We start from the raw sequence: 8,243 nt of genomic DNA on the forward strand, positions 1-8,243 counted from the left end.
TGTTCGATTTGTTTAGGGGGGGGACCTTCCTTCTGGGTGGGATTCGGTGGAGAGTCGCTGGGGCGAGGTTGGTCGGATCTATTTGCGGTTGTTGATCTCCTCCCAGCTGGTCTGAGGAACTGCCTGTTCCTTCTATAGGTGTTACCGTTCTCAGATTCAACTATGTAGGATCTGGGTGTCACGCTGGAGCGCTGAATTTTTCCAGGCTCCCATATCTTTGCTTTTTCCTGCTGGACATAGACATTCTGTCCTGCATGTAGGTGGGAGTGGTGTCTGTTATGTTTCCTGTCATAGCAGACCTTAGAATGATCTTTCTGTTTCTGTATGGCTGTCCTAGTCTGCTCATCGCCAAGTTGTTGCTTGGATACTAGGGGTGTCCATATTTTTCGTCCGTTGAGTAACTCTGCCGGGGACTTAATGTCTGATGACAGTGGCGTGGCTCTGTAAGCCATCATTGCTAGGTAGCTGTCTTGACCAGTTTCCCCTGCCTTCGTCAAAATTTTCTTGCATGTTCCCACCATTCTTTCGGCGAATCCGTTAGACTTGGGGTAATGTGGGGACGATGTCCTGTGTTGGAAGCTGTACGTCCTGGCGAAATCCTTGAAATCTTTACTTGTAAATTGTGGACCATTGTCCGAGTACAAGATTTCCGGCACTCCTTGTTCCTCAAATATCGTCTTAATACTTCTAATAATGGATATTGATGAGGCGGACGGAAGGCGTCGTACGAAGGGGTTTCGGCTGTAGTGATCTGCCACAAGCAGATATTCTTTCCCTGCCAATGTGAACAAGTCTGTGCTGACGTACTGCCAGGGGTACGTAGGGGTTTCGTGCTGGAGTATTGATTCAGGCGGGATACTGGCTTGGTATTTCTGGCATGTGTGGCACTCTCGGACTATATCTTCTATGTCCTTATTTAACCCTATCCAGTACACAGCTGAACGCGCTCGTAACCTCGTTCTCTCTACTCCTTGATGTGAAGCATGCAGCTCTTCCAGTATGCCTCTTTGCAACGAGGCTGGGATAATGATTCTCTGGCTCTTGAGTAGAATTCCATCCTGGACCCCAATCTCATCTCTGAAATTCCAGAATGGCAGGAGAATTCCTGGGCAGTCAGCCCGGTTGGAAGGCCAGCCGGTCAATACCATGCTTACAAGTTGCTTTAGGAGTGGATCCTGGGATGTTTCCACTCTTATATCTTCAACTCTCGTCGGCGCAAAGTTGAGGTATGAGATCATGCTATGGACGTTGAGATCGATCCCTTCAATGTGCCCACTGGGTCTGGGTGCTACACGTGACAAGCAGTCTGCAATTGGAACTGTTTTTCCTGGGGTATATTTTACAGTAAAATCATATCCCTCGACCTTCAATAACATTCTAGCCAGTCTTGGGGGTGCTTGTGCTAGATTTTTCAATGCTATCGATTCCAATGGCTTGTGATCCGTATGAATTGTCGTTTTGTGGCCCCAAACGTAACTGTGAAATTTCTCCAGGCCAAAGACGATAGCCAACATCTCCCTCTCTATGTTTGAGTAGCGTGTTTCTGGTCCGGAAAGTGCTTTGCTCGCGAATGCTACTGGTCTGTCGTTTTGTAGCAGAGCCGCGCCTATACCCATTGAAGACGCATCTACCTGTAGCACTATTGGTTCTTTAGGGTCGAAGTATCGGAGTGTCGTATGATTTCCGATCTCTTTTTTTGATTTCTTCGAATGTCGGAGTCGCATAGTGTGGTCTGTGCACTGCTTTATTTAAGTCTCGGGGGTCGAGGCATAGCCTGACCGATCCGTTCCTTTTAGTGGTACAGACGAATGAGTTTACCCAGGGCGTTGGGTCCTTTACAGGGGAAATTATTCCCTGGGCCTCTAAGGAGTCCAACTCCAATTTCAACTTTCCTTTTAGGGATATTGAGACTCGACGTGGTGGGTGGACAACTGGTGGTACTTCGGGGTTTAAATGGATGGTGTGTTCACCTGGCAGACAACCAATAGAGTCGAATACGTCTGGAAATTCCTCAATGATTTTCCTCCTTTCTCCAAGGTTTCCCATCGTACATGGTTCCTGCACGGGGACCGGTTTCATGTCGTGCGGGGGAGTAGGCTGGGATGCTTTGTCCGTCACATGAGTTGTGTCCGTTTTTATAGTCAAGTTAAGGGTGACTAGCCCTAATTCTCTTGATGTTTGGAGTCCTATTAGTATAGGGTCTCTTGATTTCACCACGTGAAAGGTCGCTTTAACGAACTTGTCGCGGGATCTGACCCCTAAACGACAGGTCCCTTCTTGGTCTATCGTTGAGCCTCCAAACGCAATTAGCCTTATAGCTGATTTTTCCAGTGGTACTCCTTTCAGTTCCTTGAATACCTGTTTAGGTAACAGGTTGCTCATTGCACCTGTGTCGATTTTCGCGTCAACCTCTATTTGGGCTTTGCTGTTGCCTATCTTCAGTTTTGTGAAAGCTTCTGTGGTCGCTAACGGTAATTCCTTTACTGTGTGAAAGTACAGCTCCTCTGTGGAACTGTCGTCGTTGCTACCCATATGTGCTGCTGCCATGTGGATTTTATTCTTATTATATTTCCTCTGTGGCTGGAATGACTGTCTGCGTGTGTGCCCCTCGTCTCCCATTTTAGAGTGGCAAACTTTAGCAAAGTGTCCCTTTTTATTGCATTTTAGGCAGTATTTGCCTTTAGCTGGGCATTTATATTGATGGTGTTTTGTGCCACAATTACCACATGTGGTAGGTCCACTGGGCTGTCTTGCTCTAACTGCGAGTGTAGAGCTGTCTTCTACTGCTGTTGTACGTAATGCTTCCATTTGTTTACACGTGGCTTCTTCTGTCTCAACGATTCCGAGTGCTTTCTCGATCGTGAGATCGCTTCCTTCTCTTATTAGGGACTTTTGTGCAGACTGTAAATAAATACCGAATATGAATAGGTCCAACACAATGGTCTCTTCCACCGTCCGACCGTATTCACACTGTTTGGCTGTCTGACGCAGCCGACTTAGAAATGCGTGTGCCGATTCATCCGCGTTTTGTTTACATTTTAGTAGGTTGTGTCTAGCTACACGAAAGTTCGATCGCGGATTCGCATATTCCTTAAAAAATTGGATATATTTATCCAATGTCCTTTCTTCTCCCTGTCGAAAGGGAAAAGTGTCACTTATTTCCTGGCCCTCGATACCAGACCATATTAGCAAGTAATTTAACTTTGTGTCTGAATCTACGTCTTTCATTGGGCCGTCGAAATATAAATGAACTTGCCTGATAAATCGGTCCATTGATTTGGCCAAATTTGAAGTGTTCCAATCGATTGTTGGAGGTGGTAGTTGCGAATATGTATTCATCGTCGATTGCGAGAAAAATACCGACACCACGTGTGTTTTTGTATTAATTTTTTTTTAGATCCCGAAAATGTTCGTTTTTTTTTTTCTTTCTTTTTTTTTTTTTAGGGTAATATTGTTACTATTCCTTTGATTCTTTAGAGGATCCCACTTCTGACACCATGTCGTGATAATACATACTTTGGAAGCATTGATAAACAGACTCGAAGGTGGTGTAAAATGCGTTCTTTATTGTCTAGTAGTAAACGTTGCACTGAGAAACAATGGTGGACGAGATTCATACGTCACGGGCCAAGGGGCATAACTCTAGGCGACTAATAGTCTCTTAGCCTATATTATGACACCAACATAAACAAATTCCTGATGAATCGCTCCCTTAAGTAAGACACTTTATCAAATCTCCAATACTAACGATTACTACGGCACTATCCCATTGACTACTGAACATGCAATAACCCTTATCCCCGAGTGGGTTCCGGGCCTTGATAAGTGGTGGTCTCCATTAAAAAAAAAAATAAATAAAAAAAAAACAAAGTTATAGTTATATAGATTTCTACTTATTTCCGCACTGGTCAAACAAGTTTCCACCTCTTAAAACTGTTGGAATGAATGTTAGAAAATTGCTACCATCTTTCTATCCATTATGATATGCGCTGTTTGTTTTGGGACGATTAGAGGCTCATAATTCAACGGGCAAACCAATACAAATTTATGATAAATATGTTCGAAAAAAAAAAAGAAGATATAAAAAGAGAGAAAGAAAGACAAAAGCAGACAGTGAAAGAGAGAGAATGAGAGGAAGGATTTGAGAGAGAGAGAGAGAGAAGGAGGATTTGAGAGAGATAGAGAGAGAGGGAGAGGAAGGGATTAAGGAGAAAGAGAGAGGAGGGGTAAGGAATTGAAGAGTGAAATAGAGAGGGAAAGGGATCAAAGAGAGAAAGGGCAATAGGGATTGGAAAGAGAGAGAGAGAGAGAGAGAGAGAGAGGGGGGAAAGGGATTGGAGAGAAAGAGAGAGAGAGAGAGAGAGGGGGGGGGAGGGATTGGAGAGAGAGGAGAATGAAAATGATAGACTGAATGAGAGGGAGAAAGAGGAAAGAATAGAAGAATGAAAAAGAGTGAGAAAGAGAAAGAGATAGAAAGGAAAAAGGAGAAAGCGAACTAAGAAAAGAAGGTGAATAAGAGCGAAAGAGAGTGAATGAGAGAGAGAGAGAGAGAGAGAGAGAGAAAGAGAGGGGGAGTAAGAGTGAGAGAAAATGAAAGGTAGATAGGGGGGATTGGGAAAGACTGAGAAAGAGACTGAGAGAGATGGATGGGGAGTGAGTGAGAGAGAGAGAGAATAAGCGGGGATAGCGAAAGGGAAAGAGAGAGAGAGAGAGAGAGAGAGAGAGAGAGAGAGAGAGAGAGAGAGTGAAGAAGAGAATGAGAGTGCATGTATACGTGTGAGGTGAGAGACAATGAGAGAAAGACAGTAAGAAAGAAAGAGAGAGAAAGGAGAGAAAAGGACGAAAAAGAGAAAATCGCAGCCGGTCAATAATTAACAAGAATTGAAAAACACTAAAAACATATGCATGTAAATTATTTATAATTTTTAATACAAATATATATTATAATATATTTTTTTAAAAAATGCTTTAAAAAAGAAATGTTTATATTTAATATCTAACGCCGTAAAGCAGACGAAACAATACACAGAGAGAGAGAGAGAGAGAGAGAGAGAGAGAGAGAGAGAGAGAGAGAGCAGACGAAAAGTTATCGCCATTAGTCACCCACAACCGACAAATTTCAGCAGTAAATAAATAATAATAATTTTTTCCTCGATATTTATATTTAGAAGTAAAACAAAGAAATTTATACGCGAAAATTATAAATTTATTTTTTATAAAAAATTTATTTAAGATCATTAATAAAACATTTTAGATTTAAAAAATGTTTATTTTTGTCCAATCAGATTCGCTGAGAATCGTTCATTCGGTTTGTATCGTACGACGACGACTCGAAGGAGCCGAACAGAAAGTCGGGAACGTTTACTACTTACTAACAAGTAACAGGTAAGAATAATAAAAATATATATTTTTGGCTTACCTTTCTTTCTTTTTTACCTACCGGCTTCTTTGAGAATATCAAAGTAGAATCATTAAAGAGATTGCCGTTGCTTTTTTATTTTATTTTTAGTTTATTATTATTAGTAGTAATAGTTTTAAAGCTATTATTAGCAGTAAAATGTTCAACAAGGGCGTGCGGTTTTCCTAAAAAAAAAAAATGACTTCTCGTCATTTTTTTTTCAAATTAAAATTGATTTTCAGCTTATTTTTTAAACAATTTAATTCTTATTACAATAATTTACACATATTAATTCTAATTTAAAGACCAGTTTTGTGAAGTTAATATTTATTACATTAAAAATCTCTTTTTTTATGTACAAAAAATAGACAATTACCTTTTTTTTATATGGAAGCCCAAAAGGGTAACTTTCTCCCTTTTTTTTAATTTTTTATTTTTAATAATTTAATTTAAAAGAAAGATTTCGTTTTGTTTTTATTCGATAATTATAATCTTTTTTTTTTTTTTTTTAATTTTATTCCTTTCTGTCTCTGACGTTGATTTAATTTTTGGTTGAATATAAGTAAGTTCTAATTGATTTTTCCATTTTTTTTTTAAATGTTTATTTGTTTAAACGTTACCATTGATACATTAAATGTTCTTTCTTTTTGACTGCTATAAAAATTAACAATTCTGTTAAATTCGATTCTTGTTAAGATAAAGTCGACAGATCGATTTTTTTTTTCAATATATGGTTTTAAGCAAAAACGACAATACTTGTCATGTCGAAAATAGTAATATTCAAAAATTCGAGTAAAACAACTGTTATTGAGTTTTTAGCAAAAAAAAAAAAAAAAAGGGGGGTCTACTGATATGGTTTAAAACAAAATCTCAGCCATTAAAGTGGCGAAACGGATATAAGTATGCCCCCTGTATTCGCAATCTTCAAAGTGTTCACCACATCTAGATAAAATGCTATTTTCCCCAATTTTCTGTATAACTTTTAACTATAAATAATTTTCTACTCTATGAAATTTCGCAATTTTTGGATATGTTACTATTTTCGACATAAATTATATTGTTTTGCAACATATCAAAAAAAAAAAAAAAAAAAAAAAAAATCGATGTGTCGACTCTTAACAAGCACCTTAAATGTGGAAGCCTCAAAATAAAATTTATTAAAACACACACAAAATCAGAACTTGTTTTAACAACAAAAGCTCCGTTCCCTTTTCTATGTAATTTATTTATTTAGTTTTTTAGTAAGCAACGCGCATCAAAAAGATTTCAGTACTTTTGCAGTCAAACCAGAGTATCGACTGAGAATCTAGACTCAGTCCCAGAAATGACCGTAGCAGTTTACGATTTGAAAACCTTTTTGTTTGTTTATTTTCCTTTTTGATGACTTTTTTTTTTTTTTTTTAAACCGAGGAGTTTTTTTTTTTTTTTTACTCTAATCCCAATGTAACCGTCTCTTAGCATGCTTTAGCATCGTCTGCCTTTTTACATTTATTTTTTTCAACTTCCAAATCGTCAGCTGCTTCGACCATTTTCGGGACTGACTGGGGATTCTCCATCATCAGTACTCGAGACTGACTACGCAAGTGCCATAATTCTCTGTCTGCTTATTCATTCCTTCGACATCTGTGCTTTATCAGTGTCATTGGATTAATCGCGTATTTTGTACAACAGGGCCGCGTTCGAAAATGAGTGTTTAACCACACAAGTGGTCTTTAATGTAATGGTTTTCATCTTTGTACTCGGCAGTTCAAAGGCTTCAAAGCCACTTTCGAATTCAGAAGGATCACGATAGTAAGCCCATGTCAGCCATTTAAATCTATTAATTAAATAGATAATATTAAATGACCGGCATGTTTACGTCTGACTCGTGATTCTCTCTCAATCTCTCTAGCTATTTCTCTCGCGCGCACACGAGCTTGTTTTTCTGGTACTTCTGCATTTATGTCAAGAATGGATTTCTAAATATTTAGAAATCCATTTTTAACACGGGGAGGGGGCAGGATTTTTAAGCTATTTTGTATTTTCACCTATTAATTTAATAAACAAAAGAATCCGTGAAAATAGAATTTTGCATAAAAGTCCTATCTTAAAAAAAAAAAAAAAAAAAAATAGAATGGTCCGTAAACTGCACAAGTACCATTTTTTTCTGCCTACCTCTATACATCAGTATATCTATTTATCTATCTATCTATCCTACTCATCTACATGTGTTTATGTTGGTTACATATACGAGATAGAATGTGTTTGGTTACATATACGAGATAGAATGTCTGTATTATTTGCTAGAAATCTCTATCGAGTTCTATATATAAACATTGGGATGCGGGTCTTGTTGTAATGGACACTTTGTGTACTTATAGAATTGCTTCAAATCCAACCGCACTGCCCCCCCCCCTTCTCCCTCATCGAACAAATTCTGTTCATTCAATCTGTCGACTACAACGAACCATTGACAACAACAACTGCAGGTGAATTGTGTATTTACGCCATCAAATAACCATGATATACCGCAAAGAAAGCAAAACTGAGCCGAATTTCTCCCTCTTTTTTTTTTTTTTATTGTATTTTTCTTCCAAATCTCTCTCTCTCTCTCTCTCTCTCTCTCCCCCCTCTCCCCTCCTTTCACTTTCACACTCTCTAATCCAATCTCTTTTTCTCTTACTTTATATATCTTTATATCTCAAGTCTACTATCTCCATCGTTCTATAATATATCAATCTCTATTTCTCTACCCTTTTCCCTCTCCCTCAGTCTCCCTGATTCTCAGTCTCTCTCACTCTTTATTTCAATCTGTGTGTGTGTGTGTATTATATATATATATATATATATATATATATATATATAT

At 38.5% G+C, this 8,243-nt stretch overlaps 1 protein-coding gene across 1 annotated transcript in view; it reads left to right on the forward strand.

The window, feature by feature from the left end:
• Positions 1 to 5,146: 5,146 nt before the first annotated feature.
• The window catches only part of LOC145267001 (tropomodulin-2-like), a 119,225-nt gene continuing 116,128 nt past the window's right edge, over positions 5,147 to 8,243 (forward strand). Inside the window, exons 1-2 of the mRNA XM_080122902.1 lie at positions 5,147 to 5,170; positions 5,286 to 5,385. The gene's annotated coding sequence lies outside the window, so the exon portion shown is untranslated. The remainder of the gene's footprint in view (positions 5,171 to 5,285; positions 5,386 to 8,243) is intronic.

The sequence above is a fragment of the Euprymna scolopes genome, chromosome 42, assembly GCF_053919585.1.
Source record: "Euprymna scolopes isolate OS-2025 chromosome 42, ASM5391958v1, whole genome shotgun sequence".
NCBI classification, from domain to species: domain Eukaryota; kingdom Metazoa; phylum Mollusca; class Cephalopoda; order Sepiida; family Sepiolidae; genus Euprymna; species Euprymna scolopes.